This window comes from Podarcis filfolensis (genome assembly GCF_964270895.1).
Source record: "Podarcis filfolensis genome assembly, chromosome: 8".
Classification (NCBI taxonomy): Eukaryota; Metazoa; Chordata; class Lepidosauria; order Squamata; family Lacertidae; genus Podarcis; species Podarcis filfolensis.
Window position 1 is genome coordinate 3,230,493 of NC_139611.1, and position 22,925 is coordinate 3,253,417.

The following is a 22,925-nucleotide window of genomic DNA, read 5'->3' on the forward strand; positions in this document are numbered from 1 at the left end:
TATGGTGAAAGGTTGAAGGTCGGTTGTAGAGCACCTGCTTTGCTTGTAGAAGGTTTCAGGTTCAGTCCTTGGTATCTCCAGCTGGGGAAAACCCCCGCCTCAAAACCTAGAGATCCCCATCCAGAGCTGACCAAAGTGCCTGTCAATCGCACAGCGTCTAAAATGCTTTACAGTGTTTATGATGCCCTTGGGGTACCTTACATACCTGGGGTACGTATAAAGGCCCACCTTCCTGTGGAAATAAAACTGGTATTGTGCGAGTCCACGTTAAGGAGTAGCTTTAGTTGGAAAGTTTGGTTCATCAGGAGAAATGGTAATATATGCCTAGCAAAGTGTTTTAAAAAGTATTTTCCTTTGCAAATGTTCCTCCACTTTAATCTGCAATTCAATCTCTCACACAAAAGGCACTTGTTAAAAATGTCAGAGAGCTTTAGAGAACAAACAAAGACTTCCCATGTTTGCTGAAGCCTTCAGATTCACCACGTATTGGAAAACGCTTTACATTATCTTAGGTCACCTGGTATCTAAACATTGTTCTGCCTGATGGGGGGGCACAGATCCTGTAAGAATCTTTAAAAAGATTTCTTAAGGAGAAAGGAGAGAAAAAGAGGAACCAGGGGAAGCAACCGAGATGAACCCGATGTCCACATGACTTTCATTCCGCCTGTCCCCCTTTTCTGCAATGGATGAAGCGTAACCTTGAAAGGTCTTTTAAGAATCAGGTTTGTCCCACACCCCTCCATCTCTTTCTCCCTTTGGAGAAACTCCAATCAGTAGCCATAATCAAAGAGGCAAAACCGCTCACATAGAAGACACAAGTGGCTGCCATTTCTTTCACTGTTTCTATTTAACAGCTCCTTAAGAGTTCTCAGTTGGAAGTTTCTTTAATTCTCACATGACTTGGCAATCATTAAAAAGAAGATCCTTCATTTACTGGAAGCACAGAGTGATTTGGAGACTGACATGTTCATGCTGAGAAGAATAGGAAGGTTGAGAGGTTATTGGCATCACTTTCCCAAAGACATGCATTTACTATATCTTCATCCTGCTCTTGAGCCCAAAAAGGCCTCCGCCCCACATTCAACTAGGCTGCCAAAAGACATTACCTCAGTTCAATGACTAACCCCCAGCCAGGGTGCAGAGCAGAGGCAGAGAGGGTCACGGCCTTGTGAGACTCCCAGGGGGCAGAGAGAAAGGTGCTTGCATGTGACAGAAGGGTGCTGTGCAGAGAAGAAAGGCAAACGCGGGTGGAAGGGAATTAGCCCTGAGCCTCCCTGCTCTTTCAGTTTCGCTGGTGTGCGATAATTACACAATTAGCACACGTGTCTTGTCCTCAGTGACACTGTTGTACTGAAGCTGATTAAATTTGCACGGCATCCACAGCACCGTAATCAGCTTCATTATTTGCCGGCTTTGTCCCATTTATTGCTTATGAAATAACACTTATTAAGCCAGAGGAACAGAATGAGAAAGAACAACTCCAGGAGTGTGGGAGTCAAGCAGAGGGCTTCTTAGGGCCCCCGCAATGCTCCTTGGCACAAAAGTTCAATCGCCTTGCAAAGCTTAACTGAGCAAGTTGCTTAATAAGAAGCCCCTGGTGGCCAATGTCACGGAGGGCTGAGAGAAGACACCAGAAAGGAAGCTAAACAAGGACCTGATTACCTCTCTTGGACAAGAACAATGGTCCATAAATCCAGCTATCAGCAGCCCCCAGCAAAGCCATCTCAGGGTTCTCCAGAGTGCCTTGCTGCGTCATTGGTGTGACTGCCACTAGGACAGCCTGGGCAAGGAGGGGGGGGGGGAAGTTCCTACAGAGCAGTGTTTATCAAATTTGGGTTGCCAGTTGTTGCACTAAAACTCCCATCATCCTTAGCTAGCAGAAACTCCCATCATCCTTAGCTAGCAGGACCAGCGGTCAGGGATGGTGGGAGTCTGAGAAACACTGTTCTATAGCCCCTTTTCACACGCTGTTCCCCTTCATGTGAGCCCCAGCTTGAGGGCAAATTCACATCAAGCATTTAAAGCACACCCAACACACTTTTAAAGCACATGGCATCCCTCAAAGAATTCTGGGAGCTGTAGTTCCCCATTGCAGTGTTCTTAACAAACTACAGCTCTCAAGATTCTTTGGGATGTAGAGTAATGTGTTTTAAATATGTGTCAGATGTACTTTGAATGCATGGTGTGGATCTGCCCTGACAATCACATCCTTCTCGCTGAGTTCTGCCGTGACTCACATTGGCAGAGGCCCTCAGGATGATTTTTGCCAGTGTTTAAGGCTGCATGGGGAATCACAGGGGCTTTGCTCCTCCTCTTGCTTCTGCTTCTGCTGGGAGCTTAACCATGGCTGAGTATCACATCTGGACAGAAAATGGCGGCTCCCCTCTTGGCAAGCCAATAACAAATGGCTTGCTTGGAGAGAGCTCAGCTTGGAACTTTGGACCATGCCTTGTTTCATGGCAGCAGAGCAGAAGCAGGGAAAGAGCAAAGCGCCTTGATTTGAGCCCTGCACACCAGCATGCTAAATGCTCCCCTTCAAACCTCAAGTTAGTATAGTGATGGTTTAAAGTAGGGCTGGGGGACCTTTCTGGTCTGGTGGCCAGATCTTTATGTCCCCCAGCCCCCATGGGCCAACTCTGACCACCCACACATCAATCATCTGATGCCACAATGACATTAGGTGACAGGTGGGATGTCCCAGCCACTTGTCAAAGTTGACCTGTGTGTTGTGGAGAGAGATCAGCTTGGCCAGACAAAACAGCCCATCAGCTGAGCCCCGGCTCCAAGCCCTGGTTTAAAGGGGCCTGTGCATCAGGCCATACATAAAATGCATAAAGCCCAATGCTGTCATGAAGCAAATGATTCAGCAGCACAAAGACCACTTCTCTAGCTCTGCCATCTCCAAAGGCCTGCTGGGAAATAAAGGACTTGACATTGAAAAGCTGTTGACAGGGTGCCACCCAGATCTCCAGTGGGAGGGAGTTCCACAACTGGGGGGGCCATAACAGAAAAGACCCTGCTCAAGTTGTCACACTATGAACCGAAGCCCTTGACGGAACTACAAGCAAAGCCTTGCTGACAGAATGTATGGCCCAGGTTTCGGTGCTCCCACAAATACTAGGTTCCCAAGCAAATTCCTCACGTGGGGCTTACAGCATCACTTGGAGAGTATCTCCAATGGCACGATTTCTGATCTTCTTGCAGCATGGGGAACTGCCTTGCGCCCCTCAGTACGGAAGCCTCTTCCACATAATTAGAGCTGGGGAGGAAAGGTAGTTTCAGCTAATCGCTGGCTGTCATCATGGGAGTTCCTGACAAACCTGACTGACAAACTGCCCATTTGAAAGCTTTCAAGAAGACAAAGCACAAGATACACCTGATGTGTTTAGCAAATAGACCTTTCTGGGGGTGTTACAAAGGAACATGAGAAGCTTTTAGAAAGGAACAACGCCCATCTAGAGGTAAAAGTGGTCACAGAGCACCAGGCACAGCTTGGTTTCTTGGGGGAAACTGGTGTGGAAATGACAGAAGCCGAAAAATCACAACTTAATTGAATCAGATGGGGAGGAGGATAGGAAATGATTGCATAGCAATTTCAGTGGGTTGAAGCAACCGAGAATCATTGCTTGATGGCTGAGGTTGTGCTTCATCGTTGGCAGTGCTGACTCAGTTGTGCAACCAAAATGGGAAAGGGCTAAAGCTAGATCGTTTCCACACCCCACACCCAGTCTGGGTCAAATCAAAGCTGGTTTGGGGGGAAACACATCAACACTAAAAGACAGGATACAGAATAGATGTGCATTGTGGTTAACAAAGGGCATCCCCACACTGCGTGATAATGTGCATTCAGTGCTGGATGCAGGGACCTTTTTGAGGTGCTGTACACACGACGTCACCCCGCTGTCATCTGTGTCCCACACTATTTGTCAGTCTAAGGCTGGAACAATTGTGAAATGTTCTGTGCCACTGAGAATGCATTTCTCAGCTGCTTGCAGCAGACATGTGTCCACTTTCTCAGGTCACATCCTTTGGGGCAGACCCATGGACTTTTGAGGGCTCTGCCCTTTCACCATGTGCAGCTTGCCTATGGGCGAAAGAGGCAAAAGAGGAAAGTACAGTAGCTTAGCTGCCTCAGTATACCAATATATATCCTTTGAATGAATTCCTGCATTGCAGAGGGTTGAACTAAATGGCACTTGGAGGTACCTTCCAACTGTACACTTCTATGTTTCTATAACCAATTCCACAAAACCACAATGTAACAAAAGCATTTCTCATTCACTAGTCCCAATATTCAAAAACAAAAGTTGTCTTTTTGAAAAGTAAATTGCTTCTTAGGCTAGTCTGTTCAGGACCAAACTAGATTTCACAAACTAAATACGTCTTTGCACATTTTAGAAAATCCAAAGAGGCTGATAATGATCCGCATCAGATCTCCATGCGCCTCCCGTCCTTCAAAAGCAAAGAGGGGAGCTTGCTGGGAGCAGAGAGAGAGGGTCATCACCAATGAAGAGCACACCAGTGCTATATACCGTATTTTTCCCTCTATAACACGCAGATTTTTTCTCCTAAAAAGGAAGGGGAAATGTCTGTGCGTGTTATTGAGCGAATGTGTGGTCCCTGGAGCCAAATGGCAAAAAAAATCAGGCAAAAATCAAATCGCGCGTCTCAGAGAAGGGAAACCTGAAAAGAGGAAGTGGCTGCTTTCCTGCATTCTGCCTCAGGGTCTTACTGCCCACCCTCCTCTGTTTCCTTGCTGTGTTTGCTCAAACGGAACAAAGAGCAGGGAAAGCCCCTCCCCTCCAGGCAAGCAGAGGGGAAAGCAGAGTGTCGTCTCTGTGCTCCGGTGCTGCTGAAAACATGCAGGAGGGAGAGAGGGAGAGAGGGGGAGAGGGGGAGAGAGGGGGAGAGGGGGAGAGAGGGGAGAGAGGGGGAGAGAGAGAGAGAGAGAGAGAGAGAGAGAGAGAGAGAGAGGTGGGTAGGTGAGGGAAAACTTTTGCCTTCCTTTCCTCCCTCCCGTTATACCCCTCTCCTGCATTCTTAGCCAGCTGCTTCTCTGCACACCCCTCTCGTGCTCCTTGTCCATTCTGTATTTTTCCTTCCTTCCCCACTTAAAATGTGGTTAAAAAGCATGGATCCACATGGATCCTCAGGATCTTTGCATTGGGTCACCCCAGATTCACCATCAGATCACATAGCATGTCCATGGCTACAGCCTGCCCCCCAAAAATCACACACGCACTGTTGCCTGGGGCTGCAATGGTGCAAAAATGTGGTTAAAAAGCATGGATCCACATGGATCCTCAGGATCTTTGCATTGGGTCACCCCAAATTCACCATCAGATCACATAGCATGTCCATGGCTACAGCCTGCCCCCCCCCAAATCACGCACCCACTGTTGCCTGGGGCTGCAATGGTGCAAAAACGTGGTTACAAAACATGGATCCTCAGGATCTTTGCATTGGGTCACCCCAAATTCACCATCAGAGCACATAGCATGTCCATGGCTACAGCCTGCCCCCCCCCAAATCACACACCCACTGTTGCCTGGGGCTGCAATGGTGCAAAAACGTGGTTACAAAGCATGGATCCACAGGGATTCTCAGGATTTTTGCATTGGGTCACCCCAAATTCACCATCAGATCACATGTCTGTGGCCACAGCATGAAGCACAAAAATGATACATCCACTGTTTCATTCAGAATGTTTTTTCCCTTGTTTTCCTCCTCTAAAAACGATGTGCGTGTTATGGTCAGGTGCGTGTTATCGAGCGAAAAATACGGTAGTTTGCTTGCTTGCATGAAGAGCACCCATTCCACAATCAGCACCCATCTGGAACCACCCAAGGTCTTTGCAGCAAATTCTTTGGCCTCACCCACACCACATTTTCATATACCTGGAAAGAGAATCTGAAGAGTCATTAGGAACTGAAGGTGTTCAGCATCGTCCAGGACAGAGCCCAAAGATGGTGGGAAGGAGGAGAAAGAAAACCTGTAGGTGGGGGAAAGGAGATCAAAGGGTGCTTTCATCTGACTTTCTCTCTCCCATTTAACAATTGAAAGATTGGCTCTGGCGTCCAGCTGGGGTCTAAGTCCTGCCTTAGGCACTTATCCATGACAAGCCAAAGGCAACAGGAAATGGAAAGGGCTGTCCTCCCAGACCTGAGAGTTAATTTCAAGTGTCTCCCTGCCCCAGTGGAGATTGCTTCAGAAGCCTAGATCAAAGGGGGTTTTGAAGTAGCAGAGAGCATTTTGAAGGCACAAAAGTGACTTTGAGGCTGAGGGAAGGATGCCCAAAGGAAACAACGGGAAGGCTCAGAGAAGTGTGTGGTGAAAGGTAAGAGAGGCTGCTCCTACTTTATTAACTTATTAATTATCTCACCTTTTCCTCCAAGGAGCTCAAGGTATCATTACTGGTTCTCCCCATCTTCAATCCCTCCAACAGCCCCGTGCGGGAGGTAAGGCTGAGAAGCAGCAAATGGCCCCCAAGGCCACACCCATTGAGCTTCATGGCCAAGCGAAGCCTGATGTCTCCCAGGTCCTAGCCCAACACTCTAACCACTACACCACACTGGCAAGTGTTTGGAAAATCCTTAATCATCCAGTATATCTGGCATTAAAAAGGATGCTTGCAACTAGACACACTGTTACCGATAAAGGACAAGCAAGAGCAGGTGGACAGGTTCTAGAGTGATGTGCTGCCTGCCCTTCTTGTTCTCATTCAAAAGCTGCCACCTGGTGACAGGTCCATCTCACAGTCTGTAGGATAAGCCCCCTCATATAACCAACATGCTTGTTTAATTAGTGCATGAGAGGGTTAATACTATAGAGGAAGCTGCTTGGATAGGCTTAGCTGTATCACTTCCCTCTACTTTGGGAGGAAATGGGTAATCAAGCTTATTATTGTAACCCCAGTTCACCTGAGAAACTCAGCACGTGAAGAGGTTTGAGCTGGTTGCTCCAGCTCCACCACAGGGCTCTCACCAGCTACTCTTGAGTTCCTATACCAATATTCTAGGAACTTTAGCCACTTTGTAACTAAGCTAGGTTTTATTGCCTGTGCAACTTTTCTGACCGATGTATGGGAAAGCATATGAATCTGACCTTTGGAGCGTTTGTAAGTAAACAATTTTTAGCTTCCCAGATGTGTGGTCTTTGTCTATGCTTGGGGAAGACAGAAACTTTGGAAAGAAACTTTGTAAGGGGAAATTTGGGAACTCACTTGGAAGGGCACATTTAAAGATCTAGCAGCCTATATTTCCACATTTTACTTTGCTGCATATTTTGTGACTTTAAATTTGTGCTGGGGTTCTCTCACCAAAGAGTACAGTGGAACCTCAGTTTTCAAACGTAATCCGTTCCGGAAGACCGTTCGACTTATGAAACATTTGAAAACCCAGGATCAATGGGCAGTTGGCAAAATCCATTGGAAAAATGGAAAAACATGCAGCAGAAGCCGTTTGACTTCCGAGGCACATTCGAAAACTCCGGGTATTCGGCTTTCAGGTTCCGAATTGTTCGGCTTCTGATACGCTTGAAAACCAAGGTTCCAGTGTACTTGGATCTTGGCATCCGGGAATTCATTTGCAAAAAATTATGCATGACTGCAATGTCCTCCAGGCACAAAGTTTTGTCATTCTATAAGCCTCCAGATGCACATTCATTTCAATAATGAAAGGACTCAGTATAGAAAACAAATCGGTCAATGGTAGCAATAAGTTTCTTTCCTTTATGGATAACCTGTGGCCATCCAGATGCTGTGCTGGCTGCACAATGGGATTTGGAGTTCAGCAACATCAGGAGCACCTACAGTTCCTTACCCTCAGCTCAGTCCCATGGAAAGACATCTAAACATTAGCCATCAATTGCAATTTTCATTTGGCATCTAAAGTCAAACTAGCTTCTAGAACCTTCCTGGTGTCTATCACACTCCTTATGCTTTTTGCATATTCCCGTTGCTTCTTAAAACCTCAAAAGGCAGATCAGGGGACAGGGATTTAATTTGTGTGTGTGGTCAGAGGGCTGATGAGAGCACATCGGCACTGCCTGGGGCTGATGGGAGTTGTAGTCCAAAACATCTAGGGCACCAGGTTGGTGAAAGTGGGAAACATGTGGCATAGGCATGGAGCTATGTAGTCTGCTAGTGGCTCCCTGGAATCACCTAACCTTGGTCCTGAGAACAAGATGATTCTTTTGAGAGTCTCTCTTGAACTGCCTGCAAGTCTACAGTCGCCCCTGACACATCACCCAAAAAGGGGGCAGGAGGGGCAGAGAAGACACAGAATTGTATAAAAGTTGCATATGCAGAGATGCAAGTTTAGCAGTAGTTGCTATGATAGAACTACAAAACACCCACCATAGTGGAAAGGCTCTGACCAGGTGACAACAAGGATCCCTGTGCTGGTCTGCTGTTCCAATCCTCTTGAAGGCTCTCCTGTTAGCCCTTCATAGGGTTACTTCTATTGAACATGGACTTGAAAGAGAGATCCCTTCGGTCCAAGCCTGCCTTCAAATGCATGACTGCCCTTCATAAAGCAGCTTACATGACGCTCCAGGCTGTTTCCTCCTTTTAGTGCAGGGAGCAAGGAACTGGTGTCAGGGGTTTAAGGTTCCTGCTTCACGCTTTGCAGTGCCCAACACCCATATAGTCTTTCTTTTTCCTTTCTCCTCCTGTGATGAGGCTGCATTTTAATGTTGTATTTTAATCTTGTTTTTTAGGTTGTATTTCAATCAACTTGTTTTTTATTGGTTGTTAGCCGCCCTGAGCCCGGTCTTGGCTGGGGAGGGCGGGGTATAAATAAATTATTATTATTATTATTATTATTATTATTATTATTATTATTATTATTATTATATTCCACCATGGGCTGTGAGTAAATGGCACTCCTTGGACCTCTGGGTTCAGAGAGCTGGATTTGGCATAGTGGCCTCCAGTTGCTGATCCCCACCACAGAAGATAATCAGAAATATATTATGGGGTTTTTCTCTGCTGCTGCTGTTCTGCATTTTAATCAGTGTTTTTAATTTACTCATGTCTTGAAACTTTTAAAAACTGTGTATCTTATCTGATTTTTAGACAGTTTTATTATATTAATGCTTATGAGACCATGCAGATTATTTTCTGCTGTGACCTTTCCTTCTGTTAGTTGCCTGGAGTGTTGTTGTTTTATATGGAGGTGAGGTATAAAGGGCACAAATGGACGCAGACCCTCCAACATTTCTCCAATGAAAATAGGGACATCCAATTCCATAAAGATAGTTTTACTATGTATACCCCACAAAACTTACTGGGTTGCCCCAGCCACCCTAAGCAGCTTCCAACATATGTAAAAATGTAATAAAACATTAAACATAAACACCCTTCCCTATACAGTGGTACCTCTGGATGCGAACGGGATCCGTTCCGGAGCCCTGTTTGCATCCAGAAGCGAACACAACCCATGTCTGCGCGGGTCGTGATTTGCCACTTCCGTGCATGTGTGTGATGTCATTCTGACCGTCTGCACATGCACGAGCGGTGAAAACCGGAAGTAACACACTCCGTTACTTCCAGGTCGCCGCAGCGCGCAACCCAAAAATACTTATCCTGAAGCTACTTCAACCCGAGGTATGACTGTACAGGATTGCCTTCAGACAACTTCGGGGTTGGATAACTCCATACCCTCCAATATTTCTCCATTGAAAATAGGGATATCCTAAGGAAAAGTGGGACATTCCGGGATCAAATCAGAAACTGGGACGGCTTCTCTAAAACAGGGACGTCCCTGGAAAACAGGGATACTTGGAGGGTCTGACTGACGCAATCATAAAATGAACTAGAGGACTTCCACTGATTTGGGGGGAACGTGAAGTTATTTGGACGATCTGCGGTGCCAGATTCAAACAATGTGTGATTAATATTTCCTCTTAATTAACCTCTCACAAGCACTTACAGTCCCCAATTTTGTATGCCAAGATATAAATAATATACGAGAAGAGGAAGGAGATAACCCCAGGTCAGAAAAAAATATTGGCTGCTTAAACTGGAGGTCAGCTGAACTCAGTCTCAGGGGCTGTTAGCAGCAGGGCTGTTCATGTCAAGGCCAGAGAGAAAACAAAATCCTCAACTTGTCTCTCCAGCTAATGAGAGCAGTTGCTCAAGACAGACAATTCTGCAGCCAGCGAGTTGTCAGAGACTTAACAACAGATAAGTGACTGCTTAACCCTGGCAGTTTTGCAATGATTAATAACAAGTTTTAGTTAGCACCAGAAATAGTATTACAGGCAAGATAAAACAAAACAAAGAGATCCAGGCACTTTCTTCCAAGGCTGGGTGTGCCTCCTGAACTGGAAGTGACTATCATCCCACCCCAGAAGAGATTATTTTATTTTAAAATAGCTTTAAGGCCATACTTTGGACTGTGCTAAACCTGAGCGATGGAGGGATGTCATTCTTGACAAATTATTTAAGCAGGAAAGGCCCTCCGTCAGTTGCATGCATTGAAAAACAAAAACAGTCCTGGTGAGGGTCCCCCCCCCCCCATTTGTGAAATGAGGCAACAGCTTTTTGGTGCCATTTTTATAAGAATTTAAGGTCTCAAATATATAAATTAAATGTTCATAAATGTACAAGGCAAACACGTACAGAAGTATATAAGCCACATGTCTGAAAGAGTATAGGAGAACAACCGTGAAGCCATTTTGACTCTCCCAAATTGACCTCAGATATTTCTCTGCAAGGAGGAAGGAAATGGGAAAGTCTCCCCATTGTCTCTTTGCTGCCTTAAGGGCATATCTGTGTATGAATGAGGTGAGCCTGTGACCTGGATTCAGGAACTGAGCATTTACCATCACAAAAGAATGGCCAGGATGCCCAGGTAAAAGCAATCGGTGATCATTATCAGGTATCCTGGCAGACGGGATTCGGCTGTAGACTGCCTCTTCTGTGATGTATGTATGATGCACTGGGGGGGGGGTGGTCTTGAGCTACAGGGTGGCAATTTCAAAAATCTATATAAAGGCTTGCACCTCATTGTTCTGGGTTCAGTCCAGTCAGAGGTGACTATGGGGTTGCGGCGCTCATCTCGCTTTCAGGCCGAGGGAGTCGGCGTTTGTCCACAGACAGCTTTTCAGGTCACGTGGCCAGCATGACTAAACCGCTTCTGGCACAACGGGACACCGTGATGGAAACCACCACGCACGGAAACGTCATTTACCTTCCCATCACAGCAGTACCTATTTATCTACTTGCACTGCTGTGCATTCAAACTGCTAGGTTGGCAGGAGCGGGGACAGAGGAACAGGAGCTCACCCCATCAAACTGCCGAACTTCTGATCAGCAAGCCCAAGAGGCTCGGTGGTTTAGACCACGGTGCTACCCGCTTCCATGTATTAGCCTTATGAAGGAAAGATGTGATCAGGAAGTCTGTGATTCCCTTCTAATGTGACACTCTGACTCTGTGTCCTCTCGCACCACCTTCACCAACCTGGTGCCCTCTAGATTTTTTGGGCTACAACTCTCATCCTCCCTGACCGTGCTGATGGGAAGTGTAGACACCATCTTGGAGAAAGCTGAATTGTGCAACTGGGCTGAATTATTAACTAGCTTTGAGCCAGGAGTAGTCAACGTGGTGCTCTTCAGATGTACCGTGGTCATGGAGGATGGAAGTCATGGTCCAACAACATCTTGAGAGCACCATCCATATTGACTTCCCCTGCTCTAGGATGCAATTTCCAGAGGGGCAATTAGTCTGTGGCAGTAAGAAATGAGAAAACCATTCCTGCCCTGTGATATCTGAGGCAGGGATGAGGAAAGTGTGATCCTCAAGATGTTGTTGAACTCTGTCTCCCATGACCACTGACCATATTATCTGATGCTCATGGGAGCTGGAGGTCAGCACTCAAGGGTCATATCCCTGTTCTAAGGATAACAGTCCCTGGCCTGCCTTAAACTCCCACTAAGGTACCAAGGCAAGACTCTCAGCTGCTTTTGGCTGAGTTCCACAGGGTGGAGATGAATTATTATCATTGTTCTTTAAATAGCCCTTCATTTCTGCTTTTTGTTTCCCTTTGGGCTACTGCTTTATGTAAGGAATCATGCCTGACACCAGTTTTGATTTTACTTTAATCAGTCGGAAACTGAGGTAGAAGTCTGACTCAGACCATTCCATGTATTTTAATTTATTTTCCCTGTTTGAACAAACCCAGAGATTTCTTTCCTGTTGATATCAGATCAGCTTAAATAAAAATATATATTTCCTTATATGCTGAATGATGCACTCTCCCTCTTTCCCAGGTATCTCTGGAGGGCAGAAGGACTTGCTAGATATCAGCAGCTGCAACTTTCCAAATCTGCATTTGCTGAGGTAACGCACACATTTTCGGGGGGGGGGGGGTGAAGGAGAGAAGTGCTTGGCACTTTCCATGTTTGCCAAGTCTCCTGCAAATAACACCAAGGCTGGTTCCCCCCACCTAAGCTGGGCTAAATAGCCCTGTTTTTGGAGCTCAGCCAAGGAAAGCTCTGAAATGCCTGAGAGGGAATGGGGAATGGCAGGAGAGAACCAGAAGTTACTCATCCTTCTTCCACCCACCATGTCTCCCATTCAATTGCCCCTTCTATGTGTAAGAGAAAAATTGGGGGTTAATCCCCATAAAATTAGTTTGACATCACATGCATTAGCCTTATAAAGGAAAAGTGACGGCCTATAGAATCGATATACAGTGGTACCACGGGTTAAGTACTTAATTGGTTCTGGAGGTCCGTTCTTAACCTGAAACTGTTCTTAACCTGAAGCACCACTTTAGCTAATGGGGCCTCCTGCTGCTGCTGTGCCGCCGCAGCAGGATTTCTGTTCTCATCCTGAAGCAAAGTTCTTAACCTGAAGCACTATTTCTGGGTTAGTGGAGTCTGTAATCTGAAGTGTATGTAACCCGAGGTACCACTGTATGCCCCTTGTAATGTGAAGAGCTGTCTTGAGGATTCAGGAGCAAAGGCTCCCAAACTTATTAGGCCTACCTTTTCAGAGAAAAAAAATACTCTGTGCCCCCTGGAAATCTACCTTCTTTAAGTGAACAAACAGTGACAAATTTATGTTCTTTTATGTATCTATATTTCTCCCTACCTCCCACAATGGAGTAAAGAAAGATGTTGTCAGTAAGACACGTTGAAGCTTGCAATTATAAAATTATTTATTAAAATCAACCATAGTAACATTCGCATTACACACAGAAAATTAAGATAACAAAGGATAATATTAAAGTAAAAATCATGAATAACATTAAAAATAATCCTAATGAAAACAATGAACCTGGTGTGCTGCTATCAATTTATTAATGTTTGGCTCTATTTTTGTCAGCAGCATTCTTAAATCAGTGTGATTAGCTATATACCCAACAGATGAAACATGTACGAATGGTTTTTCAAAACTGGACGTGGAAGTGGACTAGGCCCCGGGATTAAAAACCCATGGGGTGGACCAGAGTGAAGCCTGCCAGTTCAGTCCAATCCACCCTAGGGGCGGGGCCAGCACCGCAGCCCACCTGCCATTGGCCAAATAGGCAAGCAAGCTGTGATCCACTTCCTGGGGCTGGGTGAAGCGGAAAAGGTTTACCCAAGCCCAGGAATACCCCTCACATCCAGGACGATCACCGGATTCAGGGGAGGCGTTTTCGCCATCCCACAACAGCACCCAAACTGGCGGGAAACATCATTACACAACAGATGAAACATGTACGAATAGTTTTTCCATTTTTTCTTCTTTCTTTATGCTTCCACCCCCCCTTATTTTTACTCAACGCCCCTCCCCCCATTGTACCCGAGGCTAATACCACCCCCCTGGATCATTCCAGCGCCCCCAGGGGGGGTGGTATCACCCACTTAGGCAAACACAGCTCAAGAAAGTGGTGGCTCACCTGTGGCCCTCCAGACATTGGTGAATTACAACTTCTATCACTTCTGACTAATGGCCATGCTTTGATCATTTTCAAATGCTCTATCTTTCCTCTTTAACTGATGGAGAATTTAAAAAGGCTGAAGAACTTGTTTTATTGAGAAAATATTTTAAAAGATTAATATTGAGAGCTTCCCTGGAAGGAACAAAGAAAAATACAGGGCAAATCATGGTGCAGTTTTGCAGTGGAACGTTGGCTTCTGGGGTAGAGGAGACAGAAGGAGTGGGCTTTACAGTCAAACTTAGAAGAACATAGAAAGAGAGATTTCAAGAAGAAAAGGGAGAATTGTTACCACTCTTTATGTCCTGCCTGAAACCTGAAGATGGGAGCTAGATACCCAGCAGGGAGCTCATGAATTTTTCTCAGTGGAAGAGCATCTGCCTTGCATTTCTAAGCCTGGAAATGATGAAAACTATTGAAAAACATTTATTTATAAATCATTTACGTTGTTCATCTAAATGGTGTATGTACAGCATAACAACAATAAACAGTATCATTAAAACAAAGATACACCACAGAACTATTTGGGGAACTTTGTAACATGTCAGCAATACATTTCTCATGCTGTGTTTAAGCCTCAAGCTGAGCTTTCTTTTAGTTCGCTTGCTTTGTTCTGCCTTGCTGGTTTTAAATCTTCAGTACATACAACCTTGTTTTTATTCTGAAAACTGTTACAGAAAAGGGGCGGGGGAATGCTTTGTCAGTGCTGTCAGGTAAGAGATGCCCTGTGGGTCCTGCTGCTGTGATTCCTCTTCTTGCCTTCAGCAAGGGACTCTGAGTCAGGGTGACCCTGGGCACAGTACCTTGCAAAGGGGAGGGGAGGTGGCACAAACTGAGGAGTTCTTTGAGTGTAATCACAGGCACTAGTCTTCCCTAGTTCAACTTGGAACCTCGGTGCCAATTGTCTCTGAAACCATAAAGCAGCTTTGGCAATCCTGGTGTCCTCCATATGTTTTGGGCCACCACCCATCAGCTTCAGTTAGCACAGCTGGTCCCATAATTCCTAGCAGCAAATGAATAGCTGTCAACTTACAGATTTGAAAATAAGGGACCAGCAGCCTTGAAAATAAGGGATCAGCAGCCAAAATAAGGGATTTTCCAGGCACAGGTATGTTCAACTTCTGAGCCCCTCTGAGCCAAAGGCAGAAAGCCCAGCCAGCAGCCAAATGAAGCTTCATCAATAAGGGACAGCGGTGGGACATGGCGCTGGGATAAGGGACTGTCCCGCCAAATAAGGGACACTTGACAGCTATGAGCAAATGGCCGTGCTATCTGAGGCTGATGGGAGTTATCATTCAAAACATCTGGAGTAGGGTTGCCGTATTTTGAAGAGCAAAAAAGAGGACACTATGACAGCACTCAAAGCAAATAAATGCAATTTGTCTTGAATTTTACTCCTGAAAAAGAGGGTGTGTCCTGGAAAAAGAGGACACATGGCAATCCTATCTGGCACCAGGTTGGAGAAAGTTGCCCTAACAAATCTTTAATTTCCAGAGCTTGCACCAGGGCAGAACAAACGGCATGCATGTTATGAGGGTGGTATCAAACCATCTTGTTCCTCTAAAAGCTCTGCATTTGTCTTTTCCCCAAGAAGCAAATCATTCATGGCTAGGAACTCCCTGTTCAGGCTCCTCCCGCCATCTGCCTTCATGTCTCCAACGTGCTGGTTCCAGTCTCCTCTCAAAGATCCATGCCTTGAATATACAGGTGCCAGAGGGTCAAAATAATATAGTGTCTCTCGTAAAAGTTGTTGTGGTTATGGAGGTAATCCAAAGACGTGAGATGGATACAGAACAGAACTGTGCAGTCTCCTCCATATTAACAATGCAAAACTAGAGGGAAGGCATTTTCCTGGAAACAGGGATCGTAAACAGTGCCTTGTGTTCCCTCTGACCAACAGCCAGCCATCTGCTGTGTGGATCCCTCCTCGCTCTGCTCCTTTGCCTTTCAGGCTGTGGCCTAATTCTCATTGAGGGAGTAAATCTGTGCCATTGCTGTATGAACCAAATGTTCATACAAAATAAAATGCCCCCATATATAGAAAACTAGCATGTCAAGGGAATGGTTAGGCTGAAATTCTCCCTGGCAGGCTATGCAGAGGTTGCTCCTTGTATGGAGAAGTAATTGCTCCTTGCAGTGTGAAATATCAACAACTCAGACTCAGCAACTCAGCAAATCAGACTTGGGGCATTTTTGGTCACTGTTTTTGATTCAGACAAATAATGGCAAATTCAGATTGCACAACTATAGTTGATTGGGAGGCCTTGTGCAACAAACGAACTTCCCAACAATCAGCGATAAGAAAATGCGCAGGAGAAGTGTAGAATAACCCTTGCTTTGATGCAGCAGTAGCAGCATCTAACCTCCCCGTAAACAAATTAGAATGAATGCATGCTTGGAGCTGATGTGAGCTGATCTGCCAGACACCTGAAAGGCAACAGGAAGGCAACGGAGCGTGGCCCTCTCACTAGCTGGGAACTGAGCTCTCCTGTTCTTACATTTCTGAACATGAGAAAGAACTCTTAATCTGAGCTTTTTGAATCAGAAACAACATAATTCCTTCTGCTCACCTTCTACCCAAAGCACAGCAAACAGGATAATCTCTCTCCAGTGGGAAAGGCTGAATAGTAAATAAATAACTGAGAAAGCAATAAATAAATGAAGAATAGAATGTAGAATAGAATCTTATTTATAAAGATGATTGTGATGCATTTAATCACAGCAACAGTCTCATCTTGATGCACAGCTTTAATTGTTGATTATTTTCGCTGTATTGAATTACCTAACTATTCCCTACGTGCGCCTGTGTAGGTTTTTTAAAGAAGTGAAAAGCAGCAACAGAAAGAGAAAGCAACATACAGTGGTACCTCGGGTTAAGTACTTAATTCTTTCCGGAGGTCTGTTCTTAACCTGAAACTGTTCTTAACCTGAAGCACCACTTTAGCTAATGGGGCCTCCTGCTGCCGCTGCGCTGCCAAAGCCCGATTTCTGTTCTTATCCTGAAGCAAAGTTCTTAACCTGAAGCACTATTTCTGGGTTAGCGGAGTCTGTAACCTGAAGCGTATGTAACCCGAGGTACCACTGTACTATATTAGCCAAATGGTGCTTTTTGCTGGTGATTTTGAGAGAGAGAAATCCCCAGAGTGGAATACAGAGAAAGGCGAGCCCTATGCAGACCTTTTCTATGCATATAATAAACATCTGGATAAGAATGAAAATGCGATCATGCCACTGGCTCCGCCCTCAGTGTTGTCCATGCCACAATCCCCACAATCCCCACCTCCTCAACATCTCTGCATTCAGCACAATGCCTTCAAAGGGCACCTACTCATGTAGCTGGATGCACACAGGGGCTTCATGAACTCCGGGCTCCTGATCCTGAGGGGTGCCCAGGCACACACAACTGCAGGGAAGTGGGTGACCCTTTGCAGATGTCACCTTTAGGACACGCAAGGAGAATGTCTGAACAGAGCAACCGTGAAGCCAGCATGCAGCTCAGGACTGCCACCCACCCCCTCTTCCATTTAAGTCTACCTTAAGCATTCTTTTTAATCAGCTGTGGGGCTGACCTAAAACCCAGACCCTCCGTGTCCCTATTTTCGAGAGACAGTCCTGGATTTACAGAAGCCATCCCGGTTTCTGATTTGATCCCAGAATGTCTTGCTTTTCCTTAGGGCATTCCTATTTTATCAGAGAAATGTTGGAGGATATGGCAGGGTGTCCCTATTTGAAGTTACGTGCTCCGCGAGCCCAGGAAATAAGTAACTATACAACCTTTAGAAGGCCCTGTGTAGGGAAGGTTTTTTTAATATTTAACATTTTATTATGTTTTTATATACTGTATGTTGAAAGCCGCCCAGAGTGGCTGGGGTAACCCATTCGGATGGGTGGGGAATAAATAAATCATCATCATCATTAAATAGGGTGTCCCTATTTTCATTCGAGAAATGTTGGAGGGTATGGAAACCATTTAGTGATTTTTGTGTGAACATTTTCAGCAGCATCCAAAATGCCTTCTTTTCCCAACAATTTTGGGGCCCTCTTCCTCTCACAGAGCTACAATTGCCACGGTTCCCTGGGAAGAGAGATTGACAGTTAAATCACTATGAAAATTGTAGTCCTAGGAAGGGAATAGGGGGATCTCCTAGCAACTCCCAGCATCCTTAACAAACTACAGCTCCCAGCATTCTTTGCAGGAAGCCATGCTTGTTTAAATAATGTTTCAAATGTATGCTGTGAATCTGGCCCAAGTCTGGTTTAAACATAACCTAAAGGAGGAGAGCAGGTAGGTGTGTGCTGATGTTTCCCATCCAAAGTTAGCAGCACCTGGACAGCAGACTGAGCAGGCACACTGAGGTCACCTGGTCACACACTCTTGCCCATGATGGCCAGATGGATTGCTTTCTATTTCAATTATAGTTATGGTTTCTAAATTTGAATCTATACATATTAATTAGCACATGCAGACCAGCATCTTATTTTCTGTCTTTTTTGGCAATGCATAAGTAGCCGCTCCGGGGAGCACTCAATAAACCTCCCATCTTCTTTCTGGAGACTGCGAAAAACCAGGGGAAATGGCCCAGCACCTGCAAGGGCCCCATCGATAGTTTGTGGGATGCCTTCAGATAAGCAAGTCAGAGAGCAGGTGGAAGCCATTGTAAAACTACCAATTAAAAACATGGTCCAAATAAGACAAAAGTGTGTTTGGAACACTGTTCTGTAGAATCATAGAATCATAGAGTTGGAAGAGACCACAAGGGCCATCGAGTCCAACCCCCTGCCAAGCAGGAAACACCATCAGAGCACTCCTGACATATGGTTGTCAAGCCTCTGCTTAAAGACCTCCAAAGAAGGAGACTCCACCACACTCCTTGGCAGCAAATTCCACTGTCGAACAGCTCTTACTGTCAGGAAGTTCTTCCTAATGTTTAGGTGGAATCTTCTTTCTTGTAGTTTGGATCCATTGCTCCGTGTCCGCTTCTCTGGAGCAGCAGAAAACAACCTTTCTCCCTCCTCTATGTGACATCCTTTTATATATTTGAACATGGCTATCATATCACCCCTTAACCTCCTCTTCTCCAGGCTAAACATGCCCAGCTCCCTTAGCCGTTCCTCATAAGGCATCGTTTCCAGGCCTTTGACCATTTTGGTTGCCCTCCTCTGGACACGTTCCAGTTTGTCAGTGTCCTTCTTGAACTGTGGTGCCCAGAACTGGACACAGTACTCCAGGTGAGGTCTGACCAGAGCAGAATACAGTGGCACTATTACTTCCCTTGATCTAGATGCTATACTCCTATTGATGCAGCCCAGAATTACATTGGCTTTTTTAGCTGCCGCGTCACACTGTTGGCTCATGTCAAGTTTGTGGTCAGCCAAGACTCCTAGATCCTTTTCACATGTAGTGCTCTCAAGCCAGGTGTCACCCATCTTGTATTTGTGCCTCTCATTTTTTTTGCCCAAGTGCAATACTTTACATTTCTCCCTGTTAAAATTCATCTTGTTTGTTTTGGCCCAGTTCTCTAATCTGTCAAGGTCATTTTGAAGTGTGATCCTGTCCTCTGGGGTGTTAGCCACCCCTCCCAGTTTGGTGTCATCTGCAAATTTGATCAGGATGCCCTTGAGTCCATCATCCAAGTCGTTGATAAAGATGTTGAATAAGACCGGGCCCAAGACAGAACCCTGTGGCACCCCACTAGTCACTCTTCTCCAGGATGAAGAGGAACCATTGATGAGCACCCTTTGGGTTCGGTCGGTCAGCCAGTTACAAATCCACTGAGTGGTAGCATAGTCAAGACTGCATTTTACCAGCTTCTTTACAAGAATATCATGGGGCACCTTGTCAAATGCCTTGCTGAGACTGTACTGTCTCAGCTCCTGAAAAGTTTGCCAGTATTCATTTATTATTGAGATTCCAGACGGCAAGTGAGATGACAGGAGAGTAGGGGGTTGCTAAGAAATTGTTTTGAAAGACAAAGGCATTGGGAACTTTGTCCAGATGACTAAGAGGAGACTTACAATTATGCAAGAAAGCCAGTAAATGTACATTGACTGGGGGCATTTTCCTGGGCCCGGATCCATATTGCATGTGTGTTGGCCTGGATGCAGTCGCCTCATCTCTCCAAACTGAACTTCTGATTTGGAGATACCTTAGCTATTGTCTGAAGATGTCTTCTCAATGGGTATGACTGGTGGAAGAAACTTGCTGAAATCTAGCATTGTGGATTTTGATGGCAGGAGGCCGATGATCTACGGTACTTGCATGCCAAAGTGTGGCGGGGGGGGGGGACGGCTGCTCTAAATGCCCACCATTGGGGGAGGGGCTTACCATTTCTTGAAAGGTGAACCCTTCCGCCGATGCCTCCTTTTCATTCCTGGAGGGAGTTTTATCCATGGCTCAAACTGTGAAGCCCGTCACCCTTAACCTACAATCCAAATTGGTACGGTCCTAAGAAGATATTTAGCCCTTGATGCTGCTGATTGTAGAAACCAGCCTGAGAAGAATAACAATTCAGAACATTTGGGTTCCCCCAAAGCAAACTAGGTCTAGGCTGTTAAAAGATAAAGCACATAATTTAAGAAGACAGCCATTTCCTCTAGAATTTGGTCTATCACACTCAGGCTTGTTAAGATGAATTGCATTTCATTTTAATTGTATTGCAGTGAGCAGGTCACATCTCTGTGTTTACCCCAATTGCAACGAACCTTAAAAGTTAATTGAGTTTTCATCACCATCCTTCCCTGGATCAATATTGGTGTCCTGGTCGGCTGCCATTTGACAGAGGGAGAATATTAACCTTCCTGGTAACCAGTGTGATTGGCAAGTGGAAAAAGGAGGTCTGTCACCTTTCAGCCTCATTCCCAGACGTGTTGCCAGGAGGTCCACGTCTCCTGAAGTGCAGGATCCAGCTGTCTCCATCAACCCACAGTTTAATAACTCCTAAGCACTGTTCTCCAGAACCGCTTTCATGTGCGTGGAGCTCAAGACACATAAAGCAATTGCAGGCAGCTGAACTGTGGCTAGAACACAAGGACCATCTGCCAGCTCTGCTTATGTTTGTCGTGGCCTGACTGGGAGGCAAACAGCAGCTGTTTCTTTACTGGTTCCAGGACAAGGAGATCATGTTGCATTTTATATTTTTATTGCACACAGATATGGAGGCTTCTTGTTGTGAAGCTGTTTACAAATCTGAAAAATTAGTATTAATTAATTAAACAAACAGGTTTTTTTAAAATCCCACCTTTCTCCTAAGTTGGGATTCAAGGCAGCAGCCCAATGACCAGCATCATCATCGACACCTTAGTTTTCAAAGGCCTGTCTGAGCAGAAAAATAGCAGACTATTCAATGTCTGGGAGAGCTCCAAGGGAAAGCAAACGTTGATCCATCAAAGTCCAAAACTGGGGAATTCAAAGAGGAAGCTCTTCATCACGGGGTCATGCACTGTGGTGTTGAACGGCCTCGGACTGCGCCCTTTGCCTTCTGCAACACAGACCTCTAGGAGAGTGGGCAGCCTTGGGTGGTGGGTGGTGCCATTCTACTGCTTAGGATTTTGAAATCTGGTAAACTTCTCCTCCTCCTCCTCCTCCGAGAGGCCCCCGAAGAATTCACCTGACGACTCTGGCCTGGCAGTGTTCCTGGGCCGATGATCCTGGGTCTAGATCAGCCGCTCTCAGAGGGGTCAGCCGTCTGGGTGACAACACCCCAAGGTGGTGCACCATTTTAACTGAGCTCCAACTTTCTTTCACCAACAACATTCCTTCCTAACTGCCATTCTTCTACAACATGCTCTTAAGAATTAAAAACCTCACGAGTCATCGTCCCGCTTTCTCCTACCTAATATGCTCCATGCTGGGACTTGTCAAATATATAGAAATGCATGAGCAGGATGCCACCCTGAGGTCCTCATGACCAAGACAAGGGGAGTATGTGAAGCAGGGTAATTCAATTTCCAGACAGTAGCAGAAAGAGGGAGTAAGGGAGAGCAGTATTGCCTAAGTGAGGGAAAATGTGGGAAATTACCTTCCAAGATAATGATAGTTTGTTTTCTTCAGACATCGATGACGTTACTCCAGTTAGACCCTGGGGGCTATTACTGTAGTGGTGAATCAGAGCCTGCAGGAGGAGAGACCTCAAAAGGGGCCTTTTAAGAACTTGCCCCAGTGGAAGACTTTTGGGTATCTGGGAATAAACATGGGGGTGCTCAGGGGCTCAACCTGGGACGATTCATTGCTGGGTCCCAGTTCCAGCCAGCTGCGTGAGTCACTGAACTGTTAGCCCAGACCTTTTGCGCCCCTCCCTTTGACGCAGGTGGAGCTATAGCATCGCTTGAGGGTGTAGCTGCCAGTTGACTTACACTGAACGCTCTTAATGGATAGTGATTGCGCTTAAAGAGGAAGCAAAGGTGAAAAGAGTCACGTGTATCTCCCTGTTGACACTGGAAAGTTCAGAGCTGTCTCGTCTTTGTACTCTGAGCTTTCATTAGCTTTTTCTTGTCTCCAGGCAACTCAGCCTGGGAGCTGCTTTTGTGAAACAGAGCATCAGGTCAGGCCTGAAAAGACAGAGATGTTATGTGGCCTGTGTTCTCAAGTCCGGCAGTTGGGGGAGCCAACCTGCCCTGGGTGCGGTTTCTCTCCCCTGGAAGGAGCAAGTCTATAGTTTGGGGATGCTCCTGGATTCCACGTTGTCATTGGAGGCTCCGCTTAGGAGTGCCTTTTCCCACCTCTGGCTGCTTCACCAGCTACAGCTCACTTCAGACAGAAATTATTTGCCCCCTTTACTCAATGCTCTTGTAGCTTCCAGAGTGGATTATTGCAATGTGCTGCACATGGGGCTCAGGGCCCCTGGAGGCTCCTCTGCTGCATTCTCACTGCCATGCAGCTGCTACTACCTGCCCACTGGCAGGTCTGGTGGTCAAAGGAGACCAAAGAGGAGCAGGTGACGGCAGGTGCACAGCAGACGAGGGGGAGGTGAGAGGGCAGCAGCAGGCTGGGGCAGCGC

At 45.9% G+C, this 22,925-nt stretch overlaps 2 long non-coding RNA genes across 2 annotated transcripts in view; one reads left to right on the plus strand and one right to left on the minus strand.

Annotated features, from left to right (window-relative positions):
* Positions 1 to 796: 796 nt before the first annotated feature.
* Positions 797 to 21,549, minus strand: LOC310769939. The gene is made up of 3 exons (XR_014551871.1): positions 20,255 to 21,549; positions 5,898 to 5,992; positions 797 to 972 (listed from the first exon to the last, which is right to left on the minus strand). It is a non-coding gene; the product is annotated as an uncharacterized lncRNA (long non-coding RNA).
* The window catches only part of LOC310769933, a 228,647-nt gene continuing 210,846 nt past the window's right edge, over positions 5,125 to 22,925 (plus strand). Inside the window, exon 1 of the long non-coding RNA XR_014551865.1 lies at positions 5,125 to 5,355. This is a non-coding gene — a long non-coding RNA (uncharacterized lncRNA). The remainder of the gene's footprint in view (positions 5,356 to 22,925) is intronic.